Source organism: Notamacropus eugenii, chromosome 2, assembly GCF_028372415.1.
Source record: "Notamacropus eugenii isolate mMacEug1 chromosome 2, mMacEug1.pri_v2, whole genome shotgun sequence".
Classification (NCBI taxonomy): Eukaryota; Metazoa; Chordata; class Mammalia; order Diprotodontia; family Macropodidae; genus Notamacropus; species Notamacropus eugenii.
The window spans coordinates 253,764,750-253,792,241 of record NC_092873.1 but is presented as its reverse complement, the minus strand read 5'-3'; the positions used below and the strand labels follow the sequence as shown (position 1 = coordinate 253,792,241).

Here is a 27,492-nt window from a genome sequence, read left to right as displayed (position 1 = left end):
AACAACAGAGCAGACGAGATTTCTGTTCCAGAGAGCTCAGAAAACCTGACTCGAAAGGTTCGTCACGCTGCAGACACGGAGCGGAGCCCAGCCCAGCCCAGCCCTGCCTTGGCTGCACAGCACCAAGAGAAGCAGACCCGAGCAGGCTTCAGGGACAGAATCTCCAGCGGCCGCGTGGGTCCCAAAGGTTGGTGAGAGGGTCTTCTCGGCTTGCCGAGAGGGGAGTGGGGTGTCCCCATAACTCAGGCCCCCTGGGGAGGCAGCAGCAGAGGTGGGAGCAGGCCTGGGCTCCCAGAGCAGGCAGGAGCCTGGATCCATTGTTGAAGGTTTCTGCATAAACCCCCTGAGGAAACTGAGCCCTTTGAGGCAGCCCTGCCCCCACCTGAGCAGCTGAACTTAATCTCACACTGAACAGCAGCCCTGCCCCCGCCCAAAGCCCTGAGGCTGGGAAGCAGCATTTGAATCTCAGACCCCAAGCACTGGCTGGGCAGATCTGGAGGCAAAGTAGGTGTGAAGAGAATATTCAGAAGTCAAGTCATTGGCTGGGAAAATGCCCAGAAAAGGGGAAAAAAAAATAAGACTATAGAAGGTTACTTTCTTAGTGAACAGGTTATTTCCTCCCATCCTTTCTGATGAGGAAGAACAATGCTTACTATCAGGGAAAGACACAGAAGTCAAGGCTTCTGTATCCCAGCCCACCCAATGGGCTCAGGCCATGGAAGAGCTCAAAAAGGATTTTGAAAGTCAAGTTAGAGAGATGGAGGAAAAACTGGGAAGAGAAATGAGAGACATACAAGTAAAGCATGAAAAGCAGGTAAACACCCTGCTAAAGGAGACCCAAAAAAAAATGCTGAAGAAAATAACACCTTGAAAAATAGGCTAACTCTATTGGCAAAAGAGGTTCAAAAAGCCAATGAGGAGAAGAATGCTTTCAAATGCAGAATTAGCCAAATGGAAAAGGAGGTTCAAAAGGTCACTGAAGAAAATAGTTCTTTCAAAATTAGAAATGGAACAGATGGAGGCTAATGACTTTATGAGAAACCAAGAAATCACAAAACAAAACCAAAAGAATGAAAAAATGGAAGATCATGTGAAATACCTCATTGGAAAAACAACTGACCTGGAAAATAGATTCAGGAGAGGCAATTTAAAAATTATGGGACTACCTGAAAGCCATGATCAAAAAAAGAGCCTAGACATCATCTTTCATGAAATTATCAAGGAAAACTGCCCTGAGATTCTAGAACCAGAGGGCAAAATGAGTATTCAAGGAATCCACAGAACATCACCTGAAAGAGATCCAAAAAGAGAAACTCCTAGGAACATTGTGGCCAAATTCCAGAGTTCCCAGGTCAAGGAAAAAATATTGCAAGCAGCTAGAAAGAAACAATTCAAGTATTGTGGAAATACAATCAGGATAACAGGATCTAGCAGCTTCTACATTAAGGGACTGAAGGGCTTAGAATAGGATATTCCAGAAGTCAAAGGAACTAGGACTAAAACCAAGAATCACCTACCCAGCAAAACTGAGTATAATACTACAGGGGGAAAAATTGGTCTTTCAATGAAATAGAGGACTTTGAAGCATTCTTGATGAAAAGACCAGAGCTGAAAAGAAAATCTGACTTTCAAACACAAGAATGAAGAGAAGCATGAAAAGGTAAACAGCAAAGAGAAGTCATAAGGGACTTACTAAACTTGAACTGTTTACATTCCTACATGGAAAGACAATATTTGTAACTCTTGAAACTATTCAGTATCTGGGTACTGGGTGGGATTACATACACACACACACATGCACATGCACACGCACACACACATAGAGACAGAGTGCACAGAGTGAATTGAAGAGGATGGGATCATATCTTAAAAAAATGAAATCAAGCAGTGAGAGAGAAATATATTGGGAGGAGAAAGGGAGAAATGGAATCGGGAAAATTATCTCGCATAAAAGAGGCAAGCAAAAGACTTTTTACTGGAGGGAAAAAGAGGGGAGGTGAGAGAAAAACATGAAGTTTACTCTCATCACATTCCACTGAAGGAAGGAATAAAATGCACACTCATTTTGGTATGAAAACCTATCTCACAATACAGGAAAGTGGGGGAGAAGGGGATAAGCAGGGTGGGGGGGATGATGGAAGGGAGGGCATGGGGAGGAGAGAGCAATTTGAGGTCGACACTCATGGGGAGGGACAGGATCAAAAGAGAGAATATAAGTAATGGGGGACAGGATAAGATGGAGGGAAATATAGTTAGTCTTATACAACACAACTATTATGGAAGTCATTTGCAAAACTACACAGATATGGCCTATATTGAATTGCTTGCCTTCCAAAGGGAAGGGGTGGGGAGGGAGGGAGGAAGAGAAGTTGGAACTCAAAGTTTTAGGAACAACTGTTGGGTACTGTTCTTGCTACGAGGAAATAAAAAATACAGGTAAAGGGGTATAGAAAGTTATTTGGCCCTACAGGACAAAAGAGAAGATGGAGACAAGGGCAGAGAGGGATGATAGAAGAGAGAGCAGATTGGTGATAGGGGCAATAAGAATGCTTGGTGTTTTGGGGTGGGGAGAGGGGACAAAAGGGGAGAAAATTTGGAACCCAAAATTTTGTGAAAATGAATGTTAAAAGTTAAATAAATAAAAAATAAAAATAAATGGAAATCACTATAACTGATTAACATTTAATTTTTCCATAGTTATCATATTGTTCTGACTGCAAGTATAAATACCAAATAAAAACCACACTCCCTACAATGATAAATTTTAGGAGGGAAAAAGCACATATGCACACACTGAAAAGTTCTACCAATTATAAACCACATTCAGTTTTTTACCAGGTAGATTTAAGAGAAAAAATACAGCCTGTATTAAGACTATTACAATAACTCTCTGAAGTTATATTCTGTATCTTTCTAGTTCATCTAACTATTTTCATCTCCAGAATCAGATACACAACTATCCCAGAATCAAAAACTGATAGAGCTGGAAGAACATTCAAGGAAATGTAGACCAACTCCCTTCATTTTGCAGTGAGGAAAAGTGAGACCCATTTAGGTTAAATAACTTCCCCAAGATCACAAGGAAAGGTTAAGGGAAAAGCCAAGATTAGAATCTTGTTTTCCTTGACTCACAGTTCAGTGTTTTTACTAAACAATAAATGTCTCACTGGGTATTTATTGTTTATGGGCCCAAGTAATAGGTGCTTGGGGAAAGGGGAGGGGGGAGAGAAGAGGGAGGAGAATTAAGTAATATAAGTACAAGGAAAATATCATCTAAGTAGGGAAACAAAGAACAGTTAAATAATAAAATAATACCTTAAAATTAGGGTAAAAAAAATAACAGTAATGATATCTTATATGGAAGTGCTAAATAACAATAAAGTAATAGTAATATTTTAAATTTGAATTTAGACAAAAATATAAGTGATGCCACAAAATTAATAAATAAAGATATATACACTGGTGATAAACTTAAATTACACATTTGGGTTAAGTCAAGGTAGTCACCTGTTTTTATTAGTACTCCATAACACTGCAATCTAAGTTTTTGCTTCCCTTCACAAAATATTAATCAATTACATACTAACACTGCCTACACCTTAGTTCAGGCCCTCATCACTTCACTCTATATCCATTACAAAAGCCTTTGAGTTGGTCTACCTGCTTCTCTTCATTTAATACCTCCTCTACTAAGCTGCCAAAATGGTCTTTGTAAAGCATAAATCTGACCATGCCATCCTCCTATGTAATCCAGTGACCCCCTAAATTACCTTCAGTTTGGAACTATGCCCAAAGGGCTACAAAAATGTGCATACCCTTTGACCCAGCAATATCCCTTCTAGGACTGTATCCCCAAGAGATCATAAAAATGGGAAAGGGTCCCACATGTACAAAAATATTTACAGCAGCTCTCTTTGTGGTGGCCAAGAACTGGAAATCGAGGGGATGTCCTCAATTGGGGAATGGCTGAACAAGTTGTGGCATATGAATGTAATGGAATACTATTGTGCTATAAGAAATGATGAACAGGAAGACTTCAGAGAGGCCTGGAAGGACTTATATGAACTGATGCTGAGTGAAAGGAACAGAACCAGGAGAACTTTGTACACAGTAACAACCACAGTGTGGGAGGAATTTTTCTGGTAGACTTAGCCCTTCACAGCAATGCAGAGGCCTAAAACATTCCCAATGAACTCTTGAGGACAAATGCCTTCCACATTCAGAGAAAGATCTATGAAATTGGATTGCAGAATGAAGCAGAATATTTTCTCTTGTGCTATGTTTTATTTTGTTATGGTTTTTCTCATGGTTTCTCCGGTTTATTTTAATTCTTCTATGCAACATGACCAATGTAAAAATGTGCTTAATAAGAATGTATGTTAGAACCTATATAAGATTGCCTGCCGTCTGGGAAGGGAGGCAGAAAGGAGGGAAAAGGGAGGGAGAAGGGAGGGGAGAAAATCTAAGACTTAAGGAAGTGAGTGTAGAAAACTGAAAACAAATTAATAGAAAATTTTAAAAAAAGAAATAAATTACCTTCAGGAACAACTATAAAATCTTGTTTGGCTTTTAAAGTCTTTTATAACCTACCCACTTCCCACTTTCCCAGACTTCTCACACTTTACTCTCTACATACTCTGCAATCCAGTGATACTGGCCTCCTCACTGTTGCAAGACATAACATCTTTCAACTGTGTGTTTTCACTAGCTGTCTTCTGTGACTGGAATATCTCTTCTTCATCTCCAGCCCCATCTTCCTTGAAGTCTCAGCTAAAATTCCACCTTCTACCCAAGGCCTTTCTTCTGCCCATAAAGCTAGTGCCTTCTATTTTTGGATTACCTCCAACTGACCCTGTGTATAATTTCTCAGTATTTAGCTAAAGTTTGCATGTTGTCTCCTCCATTAGACTGTGAGCTCCTTGAGAGCAGGGACTATGATTCTGCCTTTCTTTGTATCCCAAAGCTTTTTATTAGCACAATGCCAGTCACTGGCAGGTACTTAATGCTTTGCTAACATAACATGTTCATTTGAAAAACAACGCTAACAAAAGGCTGGACAACAGGCCTTAGAAAGCACCAAGCAACCCAATTAAAGCAAGCATCAGTGAATCTGCCAGAGGAAAGGAATACTGAAAGTGAATAGCAAAAGCAGGAAAAATGGGAAAGGACAAGAAATGTTCAAATAATGAGCTAGAAAAAATCCACTTTTTAGAGTTAAAAAGTGAAGTTAAAGCCCCCCTTCCACATTCCTCTGCAAAAGGGCAAAATCTACAAGTCTGATTCACTGTATGTATTTTCAGATTTTTTCAGTGTATTGATTGGTTTTGTCTACTTTTTCCTCTCTTTTCTTTACAAAATATCCGTCATATGGCTCTCAGGAAGAGAGAGGAGAAGGGAGATTGGGAGAAATTCTGGCGATCTACAAAAGAAAAAATACAAAAAAAAATTTAAGAACTTAAAAATCTAGTTTCACTATCAAATCACAGAATAAGAAAACAGGCCCAATCTTCCTTCCAAACTCATCCCTCATTAAATTTCTGTCTCCAATCTACTAGCCTTTTTCTCTACCTTCATTCCTCCTGATCTATCTACAATATTTTATACCATCAGCCACCCTCTCTTCCTAGTTTTCAAGACAGGGATCACTCTGGGTTCATCTCTTTTGTTACAAATGTCATCACACATTTGAGTGTTCCACCATGGTCCTCTCTTCTCTATATATACTGTTGTTCCTGGTGATCTCTCATCAGCTCCCATTATCATCTCTATGCTGAAGATTCTCAGTTCTACTTACCCAGCCCTAACTTCCAGATTCACATTTCCCACTAACTACTGGACATCTCAAATTGTATGTACCAAAGCATCTCAAACTCAACATGCCCAAAGCAGAATTATCTTTCTCTCCAAATCTACTCTTTTTTCCTATTTCAAATCCTATCTCCTCTTCTCCATTCACATGGCCTTAACCACCTCTCACATGGGCAACTACAATAGCTTTTTATTTGCTTTACCTACTTCTAACTTGTCCTTACAGTGAAGTCTCTATATAGCCTAAGTCACTAATCTGATCATTTTTCTACTTAACCACTTCTAAGAGCTTCCTCTTATTTCTAAGATCAAATATAAACTCCTACGTCTGACATTTAAATCTTGGTCCCTTTTTACCTCTCCATACACAGCAATATCCAGACATACTGGCCTATCTGCCGTTCCACACACGACGTTCTCCCACCTCTGTGCATCTGTACTGACTGTTCTCCTTTCAGCCTCTCATAATCCCCAGTTTGCTTCAAGACTCAGCTCATGAACAACCTTCCAAATGAAGACTTTCGTGATCCCTGCTTCCGTTAATGTATTCCCATACCTAAACTACCTTTGTTTTTATTTATTCTATATAAACTTGTTTTTTCTGCTCTATACAACACACATATTCCTTAAGAGAAGGAACTGTTTTAGTTTTGGGTTTATATTCCCCACACATAACAGAGTATGTTTCATAACGAAAGTGTTAAATAATTACTTGTGATTTAATTAGCCCAAAACTCTTTTCATTCACAAAACTGAAAGTATCTTTTAGAGGGGAAAAGCTCAGAATCTTTATTGTCATTTTAGATAGAACAAGCAATCTGACTGTGATCATGCTGGGAGTGCAGCTCTAAATGGGAATAGAAATATCCCACAGATTTTTCTTCTGTTTATAGTGGTAAAAGTTGTAGATAATTTCCAGGTCTACACCAGAAAGGAAGGGAATAGTTGGTTGGGAAGATGGTGTCTAAGACAGCAACTTTTATGAAAATAAAGTGGAATTTTAGTGTATCATAAGGTTGTTATCAGCCAAAAGGGTGATAAGATAGTCAAAATAGCTAATTAATTAAAAGACACTATCTTGGTTGTACTGTATCTAGGGTTCTGCGGTCAGTTCTTATCACCATGTTTCAGGAAGAATACAGACAAGCTTAAGAACATTCAAAGAAAATTATGATGGTAAAAGGTCTCAGGATCATTCCATGAGGAAAACTGAAGTGGGGGTCAGTTAGCCTGATGAAAAAAAGGCATAGACGGCTATATCTTTGTATATAAAAAACTAAGAACACCAAGAGGTTGAAATGCCAAAGATCACACAGGTATTAAAAGCCTGCTACATATGTATGTGCCAGGTAACAAGAAACACAAGAATAAAAGCACAAATAGTCCCTGTCCTAAAGAAGCTTACAATCTAAGCAGGAGACAACATGTACATTATGGGCAAAATAGATACAAGATGATTAGAGAGATTCAGAAAAGGGTAGAGGAGAAAAAGAAAGATTTCAGGGAACTAGAGACTAAGAGGCAAGGATAAAGAAGAAATGCATTCCACTTAAAGTGAAAAGCACTTTGCCCAATGCAAAGGCACAGAAATGGGAAATGGAATGCCATGTTGGAGAAACACTGAGAAAGCTAGACTGAATGGATCACAAAATATATGAAGGGGAATAATTCAAAAAAAAATAAGATTTGTTCTGCTTGTCCCCAGAGTATATAACTTGGAGCCATGTGTTGTTGTGTTTATCCTTTGTTGCCAAAGAAGACCAAGCCATCAGAGAAATAATGACATGACTTGCACTTGACTTTGTTTTGAGTGAGGGAAGGCTGTGCAGGTCAGCAGCCTCATTTCTCCTCCAGAACCATCTGAATCCAGTGACCAGATATTCATCAGGATGACTAGAGATGACCCAGGATGAGGCAATCGGGGTTAAGTGACTTGCCTAAGGTCACACAGCTAGTGAGTGTCAAATATCTGAGTTGAGATTTGAACTCAGGTCCTCCTGACTCCTGCACTGGTGTGCTATCCACTGCAACACCTAGCTGCCCCTGGAGCCATGAGTAGAAGCCAGAGGGAGGACTATTTAGTCTTGATTTAAGGGGAAACTTAACAATATAGCTATCTCAAATGTAATGGGTCCTTCAGGAAGTGGTAGCTCCCCTCTCACTGGACATTTTCAAAGAACAGCTAGTTGACCACTTGTCCAGGATGCTGTTGCAGGGAGGATTCTGGGCCAGAAACTCTATAACCTGGAGTCAAAAAACTTGGCTTTGAGTCCTGGCTCTGATATTTATGATCTATGTGACCCTGGGCAAGTCACTTAACCTCTCCAAGTTGTATTAATTACTGAAATTTCCTCCCACTTCTAAATTCCTTGATCCTAACAAGGTTCTTCTGGTAATCAGAGGCTCTTAAAGGATCCCAAACCGGCTGATTTTATACTGAGTTCCCTACTAATTAAATATTCTTTGAAACCAGTATGTTGGCAAGGATTATTCATTGATTGAAATGATAAAATTTGATCATTAGTAGCATTCCAGACCAAGGAGAAAATAAACAAACTTCTAGATCTTTAGTGCAACTTCTTAAGTCAGAACAGCAAGCTCATTCATTTTTAAATTACAGGTTCAGGTGATGGCAATAACACATATAGAAAATGGTCCAGACTCAACTGCCATTTTTAAGATCTATTTTAAACATTTCTATATGACTTTAGATTTAGAGCTGAAGGTACCTTAGGCCCTCAAGTCCAGTGCCTTTATTTGACAAAGGAGGGAACTGAGCCCCAAAGATATTAAGAGATTCCCCTCAAGTCTCACAGAAAGAAAATAGGAGGTTTGGGATTAAAACCCAGGTCTCTTGACTCTTTCCAATGCTTTGTTTGGTTGGGGTTTTGTTTTTTAAGGGGGAGTTTTGTTTTTAAGCTCAGAAGTATTACCTTTGACTCTGCCTTCTTATCAGCGTCAGTCAAACTTGAATTGACAATATATATTGTCAATCAATTGAACTGACAATATTTTTGTCAATCAAGAACTTAAGGCAAATAATTTCTGAACAAAAAATTAGGCAATATTATCAGTTTTGCCAAAATCATCTAGATAATCATCTTCACTTGACTTGAGTTAAATCACCCTCTTTATAAAATGTGCTTTCATCTTCCTGAACAACTTAAAAGTATCTTCAGAAAAAAAAAAAAGATTCTATTCTACCAAGATTAATTAAAGTTACCTACCAATGGCAGAGAGAAGAAAGGGTGTCAAGTTCAATTAAAGAAAAAAGGCAGTCCTACCCAAAGACAGGAGGAGATGAATAAAAGTGGAACGTGTGTGTCCTAAACACGGCTGTAATTTGTAGTTTTATCTCTCCTACTGGATCCAGAGTATGGAAAGTGTGGGAGAGAGTGTGGACTGACTACCAAACTGAAGATCTACAGGGCAGTTGTGCTGATCTCACTGTTGTATGCCTGTAAAACCTGAACAGTCTACCAGCACCATGTCAGGAAACTGAATCGCTTCCATCTGAACTGTCTTAGGAAGATTCTGAAGATCACCTGGCAGTATAAGGTACCAGACACTGAGGTCCTTGCTCAAACTAAACTGCCAAGCATTCAAACTATGCTTCAGAGAGCACAACTTCGAAGTGTTGTCCACATCTGGCAAAAAAACTATTTTATGGAGAACATACAGATGTAAAGCAAGTGCTCATAAGGTGGTCAGAAAAAGCAGATACAATGACACTCTCAGGGTCTCTCTGAAGAACTTTGGAATTGACTGTGTGATAAGAGACACTGACAGAGGACCACTCAGCATAGCATGCCCACATCAGAGAAGGTGCTGTGCTCGGTGAGCAAAGCAGAATTGAAAGAGCACAAAGGAAATGCAAGATACACACATTTAGAGAATCCACCCAAATGATCACATGGACTAGTTGCGCCAAAACTGTGGCAGAGCATTCCAAGCTCATACGGGTTGGATCAGCCAGAGTTGGGGCACACAGAAACATGACTCTAGCATAGTGATGTCATTTAGATCCAGAGCTTCTTGAGGGCAGGGACTGCCTTCTTCTCTGTATCCTCAGTGCTTAGCACAGGGCGTGGTGCGTGGTAAGTGCTTAATAAATGTTTACTGAATGACAACTTGAGATTTCTTCAAGCCTTCTAATTTAAAGACATTCCTCTTCCAGATACCAGAGTACAATAAAGCTCAGTCATCTAAGAGTACTTTTTATCAAGACCTGTGATCTTATCAACCTAGGGAACTCCCAACTACCAGAAGAACAGAAGCCAAGTAGTATCTTAGAGTTGCCTGGGGCACTGAGAAATTAAGTGACTTAATTGCCCAGAGTCACACTTGGTATCTGAAGTGGTTTGATATCCTAACTCAGATACTGATGGCCCTCTATCCACTACCCCATACCATTTTTTTTTTAATTTAAAGCCTAAAAATAGGACACACTTCCCTTCCCATCCCACCTTTCATTGAAATGCTGCTAGGCAACAGTCCCCTCACCATGTACAAGCCTACTTCCAAGGTCTGCATCAACATATCTAGTCATGAGTTTAATATCCATAGTTAAGCTAGGCAGGACTCCAAGCATTCTGCCAGAGGACAAAGAGAATTAGGTGCCCATCAAAAAAATACATAATGACCAAAGTTTTAAGGAAGGAATATACATTCTAGCCGGTCACAAAACATTCATCCAATTAGCTTTGAGCTTACCCAAGTGTTACAAACCTGACATTCAGTAATCTTCAACCAAGCACTAGAAAATCCAAAAGCCTGTGTGCACTCCATGAAAAATTAAGGCTGTATTTTTGTTAAGAACAGCATCAAAGTATATATTCTTACAGACTAAGAAGAAAAAAAAAACTATTTCCTACCCAACAATGAAACTTTGGAGGTGAAATCACTAAATTGTTTTATACAACTTAAGGTACATGAGGCATTTTTAATGGGGTTGGGGGACTAAGTGGAAGATATGGGTAGCAATAGCGATGTCAAAAAAAGAGACAGCAAAACTTTTTTTTAAATGCACAGAAGAGAACAGAAGGAAGCACAGATAAGCAGGACAGTTTTGAAAATAGTGTGGAATTTACTACATATTTTTTAAAAAGCAAGCAATATAAAATTCAGTTTCAGATACAAACCTTTTTGTTTTGTGCTATACATATATTTTTATATATATACATACATATAAATATATATGGAAATATTCTTTTGACATTTAAGTTCAGAACAAAAATAATTTTTTTAAAGAAAGTGGATAATGCCAGAAGAAGAAAAAAATGGATACATATTCCCTCTTTTTGCCAACTTACAATCTTGCTGTGTTATACATAGCCCCAAACTGACCAATACACAAATATTCCGTTTAATTGTGTATTAACATGTATGTATTTTTTAAGTACATAACAGCAGAAAAAGTGGCAACCTTTTAGAACTGACTAGGTAGAATTCCATTTTAAAGATATTCAGAACACCCAAAGTGGTACATTATAGAGGGGCACAGCCAAGATGGCAGAGTAGAAAGACATAGATACGGAGGCTCTCCCTACACAGCCCATTAAAAAACCTGTAGAGAGGGACTCTCAACAAATTGTGGAGCAGCAGAAGTGGAGAAAAAAAGAGTGGAGGAGATTTCCAGCCCAGGGTGACCTGAGAGGCCCTGCACCCAACACTGAGCTGCGAGTGGAGCCCAGCCCAGCATTGGCTGGACGGGTGCGGCTCTCCAACAGCCCCTAGGGCGGAACCTCCAGTCCAGGAATCCCCAGTCCCAGTAACAGTGGGTTCCCAGATCCCTCAACCCACAAGCTCCAAAGGTCAGAGATGGGGTTTTTTCAGCTGGCCAGGAAGGGAGAAGGGCCTTCCCATAGCTCCAGCAGCAGGGAGCGGCCACAGAGGCTGCGCAGCAGCCCCTACTGACTGTTCCATTTGTAAAAACCCCTGGGTGCACTGAACAGCTGATTCTAACCTCAGCCCTGAGTAGAAGCCCTGAGGCAGCTGGTCTTTGTCTCACACTGAATGGCGGCCCTGTTCACCCAGCTTATCTGAAAATCAGCCCCCAGTGCTGACTTGGTGGAACTGGAGGCCAAGTGGCTGTGAAGAGGTAACTGCTAAGATTCTGAGCACAAAAATCCCTCTCTGCGCCCAAACCAGTACACACTTGATTGCGCCACCTTGGAGGAACTGAGATCTTACAGATTCCCAGAGTATACCCTACTCTTGACAAAGGACCCAAAAGTCAAGTAACTGGTTGGGGAAAATGCCCAAAAACGGGGAAAAAAATAAGACTACAGAAGGTTACTTTCTTGGTGAACAGATATCTCCTCCCATCCTTTCTGATGAGGAAGAACAATGCTTACCATCAGGGAAAGACACAAAAGTCAAGGCTTCTGTATCCCAAACATCCAATGGAAGAGCTCAAAAAGGATTTTGAAAATCAAGTAAGAGAGGTGGAGGAAAAATTGGGAAGAGAAATGACAGAGATGCAAGAAAAGCATGAAAAGCAGATCAACACCTTGCTAAAGGAGACCCAAAAAAATGCTGAAGAAAATAACACCTTTTTAAAAATAGACTAACTCAATTGGCAAAAGAGGCTCAAAAAGCCAATGGGGAGAAGAATGCTTTCAAAAGCAGAATTAGCCAAATGGAAAAGGAGGTTCAAAAGGTCACTGAAGAAAATAGTTCTTTCAAAATTAGAATGGAACAGATGGAGGCTAATGACTTTATGAGAAACAAAGAAATCACAAAACAAAACCAAAAGAATGAAAAAATGGAAGATCATGTGAAATATCTCATTGGAAAAACAACTGACCTGGAAAATAGATCCAGGAGAGGCAATTTAAAAATCATGGGACTACCTGAAAGCCTTGATCAAAAAAAGAGCCTAGACATCATTTTTCATGAAATTATCAAGGAAAACTGCCCTGAGATTCTAGAACCAGGGGGCAAAATAAATATTGAAAGAATCCACCGATCACCTCCTGAAAGAGATCCAAAAAGAGAAACTCCTAGGAACATTGTGGCCAAATTCCAGAGTTCCCTGTTCAAGGAGAAAATATTGCAAGCAGCCAGAAATAAACAATTCAAGTATTGTGGAAATACAATCAGGAGAACACAAGATCTAGCAGCTTCTACATTAAGGGATAGAAGGGCATGGAATAGGATATTCCAGAAGTCAAAGGAACTAGGACTAAAACCAAGAATCACCTACCCAGCAAAACTGAGTATAATACTTCAGGGGAAAAAATGGTCTTTCAATGAAATAGGACTTTGAAGCATTCTTGATGAAAAGACCAGAGCTGAAAAGAAAATTTGACTTTCAAACACAAGAATGAAGAAAAGCATGAAAAGGTAAACAGCAAAGAAAAGTCATAAGGGACTTACTAAAGTTGAACTATTTACAGTCCTACAGGGAAAGACAACATTTGTAACTCTTGAAACTTTTCTCAGTATCTGGGTAGTGGGTGGGATTACACACACACACACACACACACACACACACACACACACACACAGGGTGAGTTGAATAGGATGGGATTGTATCTTTAAAAAAATGAAATTAAGGGGTGAGAGAGAAATATACTGGGAGGAGAAAGGGAGAAATGGAATGGGTAAATTATCTCTCAGAAAAGAGACTTTTCAGTGGAGGGAAAAAGGGAGGAGGTGAGAGAAAAAACATGAAGCTTGCTCTCATCACATTTAACTAAAGGAAGAAATAAAATGCACACTCATTTTGGTATGAAAACCTATCTTATAATACAGGATAATGGGGGAGAAGGGGATAAGCAGGGTGGGGGGGATAATGGAAGGGAGGGCAGTGGGAGGAGGAAGCACTATTGGGGAGGGATAGGATCAAAAGAGAGAACAGAAGAAATGGGGGGCAGGATAGGATGGAGGGAAATATAGTTAGTCTTACACAACACAACTATTATGGAAGTCATTTGCAAAATTACACAAATATGGTCTATATGGAATTGCTTGCCTTCCCAAAGGGAATGTGTGGGGAGGGAGGGATGAAGAGAAGCTGGAACTCAAAGTTTTAGGAACAACTGTCAAGTACTGTTCTTGCAACTAGGAAATAAGAAATACAGGTAATGGGGTATAGAAATTTATCTTGCCCTTCAGGACAAAAGAGAAGATGGGGATAAGGGAAGGGAGGGATGTTAGAAGGGAGGGCAGATTGGTGATAGGGGTAATTAGAATGCTTGGCATTTAGGGGTGGGGAGAGGGGAGAAATGGGGAGAAAATTTGGAACCCAAAATTTTGGGGAAATGAATGTTGAAAACTTAAATAAATTTAAATTTAAAAAGTGGTACATTATATTTAAACTTCGTTAAAATAGCAGCTCACTGCTACTGTTTACAGAGAGGTAATATTTTACTGTTCCATTTAAACAAATAAAGTAAGTAATCAATCAGTGTACACAGCTGGGGAGGCAGAATGCAATAAAGAAGATTTTCCTTACTCGATGGGGGAGGGGATGGCAAGAAGTCTGAATCTGATCATAGACTGAGCAATTGCTCCCAGAAAAATAAACATTCCTACCACTATCTGAATCTATAACCCTTAAACTGTGATGTCACAAACATTTTTTAAAGTATTCGAAGGGTATAAATCATCAACAAACTTTTTAGGGGTCCATTAAATCTTTAAATCTGCTCATTTAAATCTGCTTTTCTGGAAAAGATGGCAGAAGTACTTCCTTTTGGAAACCAGAGGGCTGTTGTCATGACTGAGGAATGGAACTGAATTGCCAGTCCAAACCAGACCAGAGTCATGTGAGGAAGAGTACTAAGCAAGTTATCAAGACATTCAAGAACAAAAAAATGATATCCTTAACAGCACTTAGGAGTTAAGTCTGTAATAGAAAACTGGCAAGTAAATGATTCCTGAGGACAATACTCAGTTATTCCACAAAATCTCTCAGGTGTCATAGAATTTGTCAGAGACATCAGGTATTTTTACACAATGGAAGCATGATGTTGTGATTAGAAAGCTGGTCTCAATAATCCCAGTTCAAGTCTCACCTCTGATACACACTATATGACCCTGGGCAAATCCCTCAGACTCAGTGCTCCCAGACAATGCTCCCAGACAACTAAGACTAGATGTGGCAGAGGGGCACCATTAGTGGAGGTTTCCTCTCCTTGCACCACTGAAATCACAGGTCTGGGCTCACCACTAAAGGTATATCTATAGATATAGATATACAGACTTATTTATGTATTTACTCTATAATGATCAAGTATGCAAATCCATATTTGTATAGGAACATGAATGCCACATTCAAGACATTCAAATGAGCTCTCCCTGAAAATCCTGAGGGCAAGTTCACTGAATAAACAATGAACAAAGTTCAACTGATATATATACTGGTAAACTAGTTACTGGTAAAATAGTTACAGGTATGTTCATGTGATCAGATATCTCCTAGTTCTCCCCATCCCCCAACAAAACTCATTAATCCTAGATCTCATTCTTTCAGGCCCTAGGAGGTTCCTGGATGGAAAATCTAGAACCAAAGGACTAGAAAGGAATAATAACAAAAAGCATTTACACAGTGTTTTAGGATTTACAAAAATAGCCCAACTGATAAATGGTCAAAGGATATGAACAGGCAGTTTTCAGACAAAGAAATCAAAGCTACCTATACTCACATGAAAAAATGCTTTAAAAATCACTATTGATAAGAGAAATGCAGATTAAAATAACTCTGAGGTACCACCTCACACCTATCAGATTTGTAAGACAGAAAAGGAAAATAATAAATGATGGAGAGAATATGTGGGAAAACTGGGACACTAATGCACCGCTGATGGAGTTGTGAACTGATTCAATTATTCAGGAGGGCAATTTGGAACTATGCCCAAAGGGCTATAAAACTGCGCATATCCTTTGATCCAGCAATACCACTGCTAGGTTTGTATCCAAGGGAGATAAAAAATGGGAGGGGGGTAAGGCAACCACACATATTAGTATGAAAATCTTTTTATTCATTTATTTTAAACTTAAATGCTAAAATTTGAATATACATACATATACATATGTATGATATTATTGAATATACATTATAAACATAAATACAAAATAAAGGAAAAAAGGATTGCCATGTACATAGCAGAACATAAGATGATTCAAAATATACAGCAGTAAATTTCAATTTCAAAAAAAGCCTATATAATAAATACTATGCATTGTGTTCAGAGCTGTCCATCTTGCTTTTTAAGTTTTCTTTTGTTCACTACTGTGCACTTTTTACTTGGTTCTTTTCTCCCCCTTCTCTACTCCCCAGAAGGCTACAATTAAGTCTTGTGTGTATATACATATGTATATGCACACAAACATATACATACATACACTTACATATATATGCATATAATTAGATACACTTATAGCATCTCTTTGTGTGGTGGCAATCAATTTGAATCTGAGGGGTTATCCATCAACTGAGAAATGGCTAAAAGATGTAGTATACACTTGTGATGAAATATTACTGTAATATCAGAAAAACCTGAAAAGATTATATGAACTGATGCAAAGTGAAGTATAGTGTATAGAACACTATACGTAGGAACAGCAACATTGTATGATGACCAACTCTGAATGACTTAGCTATTCTCAGCAGTACAATGATCTAAGACAACTCCAAAAGATTCATGATGAAAAATGCTATCCCTCTCCAGAGAAAAAACTGATGGAATTTCATTGCAGATCAAAGCACACAATTTTTCACTTTCTGGTTTTTTTTTGTTTTTTTCCCCATTGGGTTTTTGTCTTCTTTCACACCATGACCAATATGATACTATGTTTTGCATGATTACAACCTATTTCAAATTGCTGTATCAAATTCCCCTCTTCTTAGAGGGGAAGAGATGGAAGGGGGAAAGGAGATAATTTAGAAATCAAAATTTTTTAAATAAAGTTAAAAACTGTCTTTACTTGTAATTGGAGAAAAATAAAATATTATTTTTAAAAATCTTTGCAAAATGTTTTGCATGTTATCCTTTTTGGTCTTTACAACTCTGTAAGATAGCTAACACTTTACAGATTTTTACAGATTAGGAAACTAAAGCTGTCAGGTTAAGTTATTTACCCAAGGTCACATAGTTGGAATGAGAAGAATATGAACTGAGTCATCGAGAACTCTATCTACCATGCCATTTACACCTCATGGATGAGGAAACAGAAGCCAACAAAGAAGCACATGGACAAGTGCAGATGAATGTGGACTAAAATGCAGCTGTAAGTGCTGATGTCTCAGAAGTGGGAGAGGTATCTGAGGAAAAGAAAGGCAATTAGGAATAAATACATTGATACCTGGGTTGAGGAGCAATGAGACTTGACTAGTCTCCAGTGGCATCTTGGGTCAAACTACAAATTCAAGGACACCTCAAATCTTCTTTTCCTTACCAAGGACAAGAATGGAATAAAATAAATTATCCTGAGTTTAAATTATGCCTCAGACACTAGCTGTGCAACGCTGGTTAAGTCACTTAATGGGTCAGCCTTAGTTTGGAAAAAGATGAGGGAATTTAAAGGGGAGATTTCAAAGTGACAAACTGCTTACTGTAACCCAGCTGTGTTTCCTGGCTGAAAGGGCATGCATTGGGGAAATGGCTGCTTCAGTTTTTCTCCCACTTCCCTTTCTTCATTAGATCATTTCTTCCTTTACCTTTCAGGTCCCCTGTTAGCTCATTAAAAGACCAGTAATTTCAACAACTTGCTTTGAACTCTCTTGAGCCTCAATTTCCTCCATCTGGAAAATGGGAGAATTGAACTTGCTGAGCCTTCCAGTTCTAAATCTTACTATCCCTATGACATCTGTGAATCACTGTTAAATACAATCTAGCTGCTTATCAGCCAATGGTGTCAAACTGCGTAGAACAACAGCAAAAGAAGCTAAATTCTGGACTTAAGCATAAGTTATCTGAGCCACAACATGAGCAGGCAAAAGGGAAATAATGGGAAAAAATATCTAAACCAACATATAAAGGAACTGAAACATGATATGAAAAACTAATTAAACACCATAGCAAGAATCAAAATCCTGATGCTATTAACAATCTATTTTGAATTTTTAAATTTTTATTAACTTTAAAATTTTAATTTTATTAAATTAAAAACCTGTTATTTAACCTCCAAATCCTTACTTTTTAAAAAATTGACTTTTTTTTTAAATTAGAGGGAAAAAATTAGAGCAGCAATTTCCCAAATGTATACTTATTCAGGCAGGAAACACTACTAAACTACAGTAAGAAGTTTATCATTTTAAAATTTCGCTTTCAATCTCTCACTCCTCCCCCAAACCATGTCCAGTGACCTAGGATTGTGAAATTTTGCTTAATCTACCCAGAAGCAATAGTTCAATCCTGGTTAGAACTGCTCTCCTGAGCACAAAACAGCCTATTCAAGGAGTTGGAGGGTAAGCCTAGCTTTGGAATTCACAAAAGTAAGCAAAATTTCCTGCTGCCTAGCATCACTATGTCGTGTACTGAACACAGTAAAGCACACAAAAACACAAGCCTATTCCAAATAGATGAAACAGGCCATATAAACCTCTCCCAGTCATTTGATTTTTCCCTTTTCTATAGCACTTGCTATCTAAATACTTCACACTATACGGCTTAAGGAAGGAATAACATGCTCACTCAATTTGGTATGAAAACCTATCTTACACTACTGGAAAGTACAGGAGAAGGAGACAAGTGGGGTGAGGGTGATGATAGAAAGGAGGGCAAATGGGAGAAGGGAGTAATTAGACATAACACTTTTGGGAAGGGACAAGATCAAATGAGAGAATAGAATAAAGGGGGAACAGGGTAGGATGGAGGGAAATATAGTCAGTCTTATACAACATGACTATTATGGAAGTCTTTTGCAAAAGACACATATTAGCCTATATTGAATTGCTTGCCTTCTCACTGGGGATGGGTGAGGAGGGAGAAAGGGAGAGAAGTTGGAATTCAAAGTATTAGAAACGTACGTTGAGAATTGTTACTACATATAACTGGGAAATAAGAAACACAGGTAATGGGGCATAGAAATCTATCTTGTCCTACAAGAAAAGAGAAGATGGGGATAAGGGAAGGATGGGGTGTGACAGAAGGGAGGGCACATTGAGGGACAGGGTAATCAGAACGCAAGGTGTTATGGAGTGGGAAGAGGGGAGAGATAGGGAGAAAAATTGGAACTCAAAATTTTGTGGAAATGAATGTTGTAATCTAAAAATAAATAAAAAAATAAAGCAGGAGTTCTTTTAAAAAAATATTTCACACTACTAACTCATAATTATCTTTCTCATGCATATACACAATACTGCAAGCTTCCTGAAGGTAGGGCTATGTCATTTTTTTCTCCCATGATAACACAGTAGTTGTTCGATAAATGTCTGTTGACACTGAATTGAAAAAGAAACAGCTGAGTCACTTGGGATGACAAAGGGTGCCAGCCACCAGTTCTTACTATTTCAAAACATTAGACAGATTCTAAATAGCAACTCATACTATAATTGAGGTAAGATGTCATTAAAAGAAAAAAATTGCCACAAGATCTTAATCTTGGAGCTGGAAAGAATCACAGTGCTAGCACATGGTAGGCATTTAACAAATGCCTGTTGATGAATCACTGTAAGGGTAAGAGAATTTGAAGATCTTCCCTGCCCTTCAATAGGCCCATGTGACCTGCCTTGAGTTTTCATCCAGTCCACAGCCTGAGTAACATGGAGATGATGGTGGGGGGACCTTGCCAAATGGTAGGAGTAGGAAGAGAGAGTGAGGTGAAACTGAGAAAAAGGAGGCAGAGCAGAGCAGCTAGCAAGAGAGGAGTGATTCTGCCTAAGGGAGTTTGCTTGTGACAGAGGGAAGGGCTTGAGGATGGCTGTGCTCCCTTTTCTGCTAATGTGTACAAAATTTTGTTGTTACCATGGTGAAATTGGCTTTCTGGTATCTAAATAAATATTTTGGTTTCGTCCTTGAGGAAGAGAGTTTATGTTTTGCAAATTTACCCTGGAAATATACATGCATATCCACAGCAGCTGCAGTGGGTATCACATTGGTGCCTCAATCACCTGGTCCAAAATCATTTTATAGAACTAGAATTTGAACTCAGACCCACTTACTCTTAATCCAGCACTCTTTCCTCTACACCACAATAACTTTCTATACAGCAGAAGGATTTTCCACTTGTTGATAAACTGTATGTAGCAAATGGTCACTACCAAAAAGTTCCTATATAACAAAAATGAGGCCAATCCTTCAGAGTTCTTTATCATGGTATGGTCTCTATCTTTTCAATGTGAGTTCATCACAGATTGCCAATAACGCTGGTTTAGTTCAAAGTGGCTAAGCCTCTCTGATGATGTCTCAGAGAAGAGCTATGGATTTTTTAAAAGGGTAACTTCCATCAGATCATATTGACCAAGAGATCACATGCTATTTTTTGCTCAAGTTCTTCCCTACCCGGACAGCAGATTCTACTATTGGCTCCCAAAGCAGTTCTGCTTTCTTCTTCCTACAACTCAAATGGCCAAACCTCTTAGGAGAGACCTTTGTTACTAATCCATGACTACCCTCTAAAATAACTATCAGTTTATCCCTTTCCTCTTACTGAATGCATTCTCATCATTTTTTGCATCCAAACTCAGGCTCTGAGCCCCAAAGAGAACACATCTATATTTATCTTAGTCATCTCAAATTCACACTTTACAGAAAGATAACTGGTTAGCTACCAAATGACAAGTCCAAGTTAATGGGCCAAAGTACAACTCTAACAGTCTTCACTAACTCTGGAGCCTTTCTTTTGGCTAATACATCAGGCACAGGAAGCAAAAGTTCAAAAAAGAAAAAGAAGAAAGCAGCATGTAATTAAAAGCCCCTCTAATATCCAGAAGTCTTGTGGTTTAAAAGTTATTCTGGGCATCAAGTCACATGAAACCTAAAGTCAACAAGCTTTCCCTGTATCTTGCTAGCTCAGAAGCAACACCTTTTCCCCTCCAATTCCAACTTCCTTACTCCTGCAGAAACTGCCAGTAGGTATGACTGCCAATCAACATCTGTATGTAGAGCACAAGGGTTTCATTCTAATTTTATTTAGTTTAAATTTCATAACATCCTGAAGATGTTGGCAGAATACCAAGTAGATGGAAATACACAAGTCCTACACTGTAAACCAATTCTAAGGAAGGAAGAAGTTGCTCCTTTCCCAATACTGCAACAACTTGGATAACACATTTAATATAAAAACATAGCTGGTTCCATAACCAGACTCATTCAATATAAGGGAAAGGAAGCAAGCTTTTAATAAGTACCTACTATGTGCTAAACACTTTACAAAGGTTGTTGAATAATCAACACAGGATTTTATTTCAGATTCTGGAGGTAATAGGAAGCCACTAGAGTTTATTGAGCATAGAGTGGTGACATGGTCAGATCTACACTTTAGGAAGATTTTTTGAGAGGTGAGTGGAAGATGGAATGGAGTAGGGAGAGACTTAAGGCAGACAAACCCACCAAGTAGGCTGCTAAGATTGTCTAGGCATGAGGTGATGAGAACCTGAAGAGTGGTGACTATGTCAAAGGAGAGAAGGGGTGTATACTAGAGACATGGAAAAGGTAGAATCAACAGGACTTGGCAAAGTCTGGACATCACCACTCATAGTTCTAAAAACTCAAATAAATGTGAGTTTTCCTCAAAGATCTATGAAAAGGACCCAAATGTATCCTATTATGCCTCCCAATGTGTGTTCTCTTACTCCAGCAATATGCAGAGCAAAAAAAAATAGAAAAATGAGATAAGACAGAGGGAAACATTATTAATGAGTGACAGAATGTCAAAGCATGAATATTTAGGTCAAAAAACAACATACAATCCAGGGTGCCTATTAATAACTAAATTCACATAACAGAGGGCATACATAAACCATGTGCCAAGGTCACCTTTTGTCATCTTATTTAACTAATCTAAATGTTTAGAATTTATAAAAAATTTTCCACTTGAATATCCCCTAAGGTTTTGACACTCCTTACTACACAAGCTAGCAAAATAAGTTACTCATCAAGTCCATTTACTTAGTGCTGCCATTTTCCACAGTTAGTCTTCTAGGTCATAAGCCTAGGGGAGAAGGAGAAAGATGTGGGAAGAGAAGAGAAGGAGTGGGGGATGGAAGGGACCAGGGAAATAGAGAGAACACAAACCTTCCAAATCCAGGGAAAGAAGGGAAATAGGAAAGAGAACTGGAATGGACATTTATGGCAATGTGTCCACTTCATGGTATATTCAATATTGTTAGCAAAGTGCCAAAAGTAAAGTGAATACCCAGGGGGAGGAGTGGGAACCTATCTTATTGGGAATGATGGATTTCTACCCTGATCTGGGGGTTATGAAAACAATGCAACACAGCAGCTAACACTTATACAGGAAATAATTCACTTCCTATTTTAACAAACCCACAAAGCTGAGTATAGAGATATATGACCTAGAGAGAAAGGCAGGGAGACATAAGACATTAATCTTCAATTTCCATGGACAGTTTTATGCAGTGTCAGGAATCAGAATGTACACATAACTGGTGTAAGCTACTGTAAAGCAGGCTTTGAAGTCCTAAGTCAGAAATTACCCTCAAATATAGTACAAGAACAAAGAAAATATGTGAAAATCTTTTTTCTTCTTTTTAAAATGTTGACCAAAGATATAGTTTATTACATAATTTTTAATGGTACTACGTCTCCAAAAGTGATCATGAAGTGAGTTTTCATCATTTCAAAACATTTATTAAACACCTGCTATGGGTAAGGGGCTGGGTTAGGCAACTGGGACAAAAAAGGCAAATATGACATAAACCACAGTATTGAGCAGTTTAAAATCTAATGGAGAGGAAAGACACAGATAGCTACAACATAAAAGAGGATATGATAAAGGAGAGCTCTAGGTAAAATGCTACAGTAAATCTGTAAAGAGAGAAATGAATTTCAAGTAGAGTGGAATCAAGAAGGACTTCATGAAGAAGCTTGGCATAGGACTTGGACATCAAGGCAGGGAAACACCTTCAGAAATTAGGAATGAGGGAGGATAAAAATAGATAAGATGCAATGTAAACAAAGGCTCAAAGATGGAATAGAACAGGATCAGAAGAGAAGATGAAGAACTCCATTTTAGTTGGATTTGGAAAGTTACAGTATATTCATATGCAGTAAAGCAACTTGAATGTCAAGATCCAAAATTCCTATTTCATTTGGTAGGCAAACATGGAATGTTTTTTAAAAAGGAGCAGTGATCATAGTGGTACACTATAAAACTTACTCTAGTGTTGTGTAAAACATGAATTGGAAAGAAAACACAATTGAGGTAGGATGATTCACATGGAGGCTATAAATACCTAGATAAGAATTAAGGGGCTGAATAAGCTGCTTGCAGTGGTGCTTGAGAATGCACCAAGATGCAGAGAATGATATGAGTGAACCACAGGCTCGGGAGACCAAATGGAAACGTAAAGCAGGGGGAAAGGGAAAATCAAAAATAATTCTGAGATTACTGGCTGGACAAACAGAAAGAGAGCCAAGGGAAAAGCAAGGTTTGAGAAGAAGATGATGAGTTCAAAGTGCCTAAGGGACCAACTACATCCAGGCAGAGATGTCTAGTTGGCAATAATATGGGACTGGCTAGCACAGTGGAGCACTGGACTGGTAACAGGGTCAAATCCAGCCTTCACACTTAGCAGACTGTGACCACTTAACTTCCCTGTGTGTCAGTTTCTTTATTTGTAAAATGGAGATAATAACAGAACTTACCTCACAGGAATTGTTGAGAAAATCATGAGTTAAAAAAATGCAAAGTATTTTGCAAACCTTAAAATGTTATAAAAATGCTGTTATTATTACAATAATACAGCAGTCCTGATCGTCTTTCTTTCTTCACCTTAGTAATCTAAGTAACTCCAGTTTTTCCTCTGAGTAGGTAGGGAGGTTCCAACAACTTAAAAAATGAACATAAACTAATTTGACCCAGTGGCCAAAGATACCCCAGGATGCCAATAAAAGCACTGAGGTAAAGGAAAACAATGACCAATCTGACAACAAATCATATAAGAGAAAGATGAGGGCCTTTTCTGTGACACAGCCTTTCCATTAGCTTTTCTGTTTTTCATGTCTAATACCAGGTTTGGTTATCTCTCTAGACCAGCTGGCTCCTTCAGAGGGATGTTAATGAGGCCCAGGTCAGGTGCTCTGCCTCCATAAAGGCCAATTAGCTTCACAGAGAAAAACCAGGCAGACAGGTTTTTCACAAGGAGGATTAGACAACACAACGTGGATGGCTAGCCACTGGAAAATACAACAGTAGATGCTCTGATAGTAGATAGATATCAGTTTTATTTGATGACTGATTTAAAACATATACACACACTTACACATACCTAAGTCTTTAGACAGACAAATACTAACTTGTAATAAACCTTAACAGAAAAGCATGTACTGATTACTAATAGATCCATTCTTAGAAGGTAACAGAGGACACACGTTTTGGAGTTAGAAGACCTAAGTTCACATCACATTCTGCCACCTACTACTTTTATGACCAGTTACTTCACCTTTCTGGGCCTCTATATCTTCATTTGTAAAATGAGAACACTGGACTAGGTAATTTAAGGACACTTCTAGCTCTGATTCTATAATTCAACCCTAAAAGTTATTTAAGCGATTTGATGGCAAGCAGGTGACACGATGGATAGAGTATTAGAATTGGGAGTCTGAAAGACTTAAGTTCAAAATTTGCCTCAAACACTAGCTATGTGACTGAGCAAGCAGTGACCATCTCAGACTCAATTTCCTCATCTATAAAATGGGGATGATAGTTGCACCTACCTCACAGGGTTGCTGTAATGATCAAATGAGATGACACATATAAAATGCTTTATAAACCAGTTATTATTATTACTATTACTAAATGTATAATGCAAAGGTCAAAAACTAACTGGTCCCTTGAATTGAGCCAGAGGAATTCTAAAAAGTCAGGAATCTGCAAAGTCACAGCTGAGCTTGCTCTAAAAAGAACACCAAGAGCAGGCTTAAAGCCTGCATCTGTCTTGTGGTGAGTGAATTATTTAAAGGACAGGTGGAAAAACTAAGTCAAAAGGCACCTCACACCAACAAAAAAAGATGACTAATTTTAGCCTGAATGGATTTATGAGAAACATTTCCCCCCTCCCTTTTTTTTCTTTTTTTTCCTGTTTTTTATTTTTTATTTTCTTGTTTTTAACACAGTTCATATCACATAACACAATTCCAACTTTTGGTCAGGTGATATTTCTTTTAAAGCATTTACAATATAGACCACAAACTTTTTTTTTTTAACAGTATCCAACTGAGACACGAATAATAACTATGTATGCTAACTTCATAAGCCCTTGACCTAATTGTCTCCACACTATCACTAAGAATTAAAGGACCCTAACTTATTGTTGTGGGTCTAGTCCTAAGCCTAATAGCTTAATTTAATACATCTGGTATTACGCTTACAAACCTTTTGACAATAGGACAATTGCCACTAAGAGTAGGGACATTGCAGGGAAACAATATCTCCCCAACTTCACGTCAGTTCCACGCAGGAATAGAATTCAGTGAGGCTTAGAGTCTGCCAGGTGTCAGTGGGGAAATTGAGTCAGGAGAATCCTACCTCAGCCCAGGCTGAACAGCCACTCTCCCACCCTTCCCATGAGATCACCTTATGCAGTTCATACCAGCATCTCACCAGCGTACTGGCATCATGGATTGGATGGCTCAGACCACCTTTCTTGCTATCCATACCTGGAGTTAGACTCAGAAGAACAGTCACTTAATAGTCCCATAGCATCTTAAAATAGCAAGTTCCAATAACCAGATTTCAGATATGACTATAATTTCACATTGGCTAAGGAACATCTTTTGAGGCAAGTCTTAAGTGGCTTACATGCCTTTCTATATCTGTTCTAGTTCCTGCTTAAAAAACAATCATAATATCAAATTTACCATTAAAACCTTAACTTTTCCATCAATGCCAAATTTTACCATAAGTTACCTGCCCCTACGAGAGTTAGACTAAAATTCATTTCCCCAAACTAAAGATGTCTCTGATTTAGTCTCAGTAATTCAGTCAATTGTTTTAATACTAATTGCTTTTACATCACTTTGTAACATGTCCAATTTTTCTCCCCATCTCTCCCCTCCCCCACCCCCAATATCTAGCATTCTGATTACTGCTTCCCCCCTCACTCTTTTTATAGAAAGTATTTAAGTTCTAATGGAAAAAAAACTCAAAGAATTAAAATTGAGACTAAAATAAAGACCACTTTTTCAAAATCACTCTTATCAAAATCCAACAGTTAATTCTGAATTACTCATCCCAAATTAAGATCCATTTCTACCCAATTAACTTGAAATAAAATCTGCACATTTTATAAAGGACAAAAATGACATACTTCCTCTTGCACTTCCTAAATCTTCAGCCAAATTCTCTCACTGGTATCTGAATTACAAAGGTCCCCTCTGGTTGCATTGTTATTGGTTTCCCCTTCTCTAACCAATGCTTCATTAACACGAACTCCAGTTTTAGATTTCCTACATAACCTTATTTGTATCACGGGGCACTTCGCAGTCTTTCCTGCCTCCCCCTAGTCTGGTGTTTCTAAATGCATAAAATAAAATACAAAGGATTGCAAAGGAAATCAAAGGTTAGTGAAAATAAAAATGAAAAATATTTTCCCATCCAATACATTGATTCCCTAAAGTATGTCAATTAAAAACTCTTGCTCAGGCTCTTACCCTTCTCCCCCTCCCCCAATTCGATGAATACCATTAACTAAAGGCACCTGCTCTTCCCCCACAAAAAAAAAAAAATGCTCTCCCCATTTTTAACTGTCAAACTATAGGAGACTCAAAAGGTTCCAGACCACACATTGGGGAAAAGTCCTATTAAGGGTTTCCTCTTCAAAGGGAAGCTTTCTAACAAGTTCCCAAATCGCATAACAGGCACAAAGCTAACCAAAGGACTCCACTGAATATAAGAAAAGTGTCTAACTATTCACTCAAAACATCAGTACTACAAAGTCAAGAGTTTCTTGTATTCTCTAAAATTTTATGTGTAAGTTGGAAAGGGACTACATTCATAGATGATGAAACCAAGATGCTGAAAGGGGTGATTTAGAATCATTACAATGCCAGAACCGGAAGGAATCTTGGAAATACAGGCCCTAAGAGAAGAAGTGATTTGTCCAAGGTCACAGTGCTAAGACAAGGTCTCCAGATTCCCAGTATATTTCTCTTTGCACCATATTCAATCAATCAACATGCATTTACTGAGTGCTTAGCCCTGCGCCTGGCGTTAGACATTAGAAAGAAAAAAGAAACAATCTTTACTCTAAAGGACCTTAACACTCTACCAAGGGAGACCATGTACCTATATAAGTATATAAAGAATATGATTATTTAATGTAAGGTAATTAGGGAGAAAGGTCACCAGAGGTAGGGATTATCAAGAAAGGTTTCAAGTATAAAGCAGCGGTGCTTTTAATAAACTCTTGAAGGAAAGAGTGATTCTACGAGGTGAATGAGAAGATAGTGCATTCCAGACATGAGATGACCAGCAAAAGATATGGACCTGATTAACAGAGTGCCGTGTGTGGGGAACAGAGAGAAGGCCAGTTTGAATGGAATGCCCAGT

General features: G+C 38.5%; 1 protein-coding gene across 1 annotated transcript in view; it reads right to left on the bottom strand.

The window, feature by feature from the left end:
• Positions 1–27,492, bottom strand: part of IGF2R (insulin like growth factor 2 receptor) — a 158,003-nt gene that overhangs the window by 112,098 nt on the left and 18,413 nt on the right. The window lies entirely within an intron of this gene.